Genomic DNA, 1,907 nt, shown 5'->3' on the forward strand with positions numbered 1-1,907 from the left:
ACATATAAGGTGGATGCATAAGAACCTCCCAACCAAGCTCCCGGAGCTTCTGGCGAGTCACTATCGATGTGTGTGGCCTGGCGTTGTCTTGATGGAACACAATTCCTCTCCTATTGGCCAAAGCTGGCCGCTTCTGGGCGATTGCTTCTTTCAGACGGTCCAATTGTTGACAGTACAGGTCCGAATTAAGAGTTTGGCCGTAGGGGAGCAGCTCATAGTAGATGATTCCCTGCCAATCCCACCAAACACACAGCAAAACCTTCCTGATCGTCAATCCTGGCTTGGCCACCGTTTGCGCCGGCTCATCGCGATTCGACCACGACCGTTTTCGCTTGACGTTGTCGTAAGTGACCCACTTTTCATCACCAGTAACCATTCGCTTCAGAAATGGGTCGATTTTGTTGCGATTCAGCAGCGATTCGCAGATGGAAATTCGGTCCATGAGGTTTTTTTGCGTTAACTCGTGTGGCACCCATACATCGAGCTTCTTTTTGTATCCAGCCTTATTTAAATGGTTCCAAACGGTTTTTTGTGCAATGTTTAGCTCCTGGGCAATCGAAATAGTGCTTACATGACGGTCGGACTCGACGATTTCCATTATTTTATCGACATTTTCGACAATTGGCCTTCCAGAGCGTGGTGCATCTTTGACATCAAAATTACCGGAACGGAATCGACGAAACCAAAATTGCGCGATATTGACTGTTACAGTATCAGGACCAAAAACACTTTTCACATTTTCAGCCGCCTGGCTTGCGTTTTCGCCTTTATCGAAGAAAAACTATAAAATATGGCGTATTTTCTCTTTGTTAGTGTCCATCTTTGACACGCGCTCAAACAATACTGACTCAAGCAATCATAAAACTGTGAGAAGTTTTTTTAGTATGAAATCTTATCTTTCTAACGCCATTTGGCGTAATCCGATCGCACTTATATAACGCTAGATACAGATTACTAAAGCCATCTATTGGAAAAATAATAGATTTCTTTTTACTACACCTAATACTTTTTCCTGAAAATTCAATGTTACGTATACAAAGAATAATTGACAAACTTTGTTGGAAAATTTTGTAATATCCTAAAGAAAAGTCTTTATACATTTGATAATTAGAATTATCATGTGAATAGGAATTTGGTTGCCTATATGAGCTGTTACACGATAAACCAAATGGTTACTTTTCACAAATGGTGGAGAAGATGGGCTATCAGATGACGCAAAGTCTCTTAGAACAGGCGAAGAAGGCTTGCGAGAAAAATAACGATTATTGAATTGAATTTGTCGGTACAAAATACTGAGTGTAAAAGCGACACCACGCTTTCAGAACAGACCACTTTATAGATTTTCTATTTCTAAAAATCTTATACTAAAAATATATATACTATTGTATATATTGTACACAAAGTTATTTATATACAATAATTTATGAAACTAATCAACCCATGCTAATGGAAATTTCATTTTGAGAATATTTTATTTCGTGAATTAAAATATCTATAGCAAATTAACATTATATTTATTTCATTGTATATTAAGAAAAAGCAATTTTTGTTTATGCCTTCTTTGAATCAGTTAGTTATATTGTTACATTTATTCTGTTCTATGAGTCATTGTATGTAATTTTGTAATATATACATATATTTACACATGTTCTCTTATGTCAGTTAGTACACGATCAAATTTAAAAAGAAAGAGTAAAACAAAGAAGAAAACTATACTACAAAGATAACATAAATCGAGAATAAGACATAACTGTATGTTTAGTATTATTTGCTAATTTCTAATAATATCAATTTTATTTACTGCCCCATAATTATAATGCAAATGTGTCATATCTATTGTAAAGACCGATTAGAATTAAATATGTTATTTTTTTTATTATTCTTGTCAGCGTATGACAAAATAAAAT

General features: G+C 35.3%; 1 pseudogene; it reads right to left on the reverse strand.

Moving 5' to 3' along the window:
• The window catches only part of LOC108751209, a 1,607-nt pseudogene extending 787 nt beyond the window's left edge, over positions 1 to 820 (reverse strand).
• Positions 821 to 1,907: the final 1,087 nt, after the last annotated feature.

Source organism: Trachymyrmex septentrionalis, unplaced genomic scaffold, assembly GCF_001594115.1.
Source record: "Trachymyrmex septentrionalis isolate Tsep2-gDNA-1 unplaced genomic scaffold, Tsep1.0 scaffold419, whole genome shotgun sequence".
In the NCBI taxonomy this organism is placed as follows: Eukaryota; Metazoa; Arthropoda; class Insecta; order Hymenoptera; family Formicidae; genus Trachymyrmex; species Trachymyrmex septentrionalis.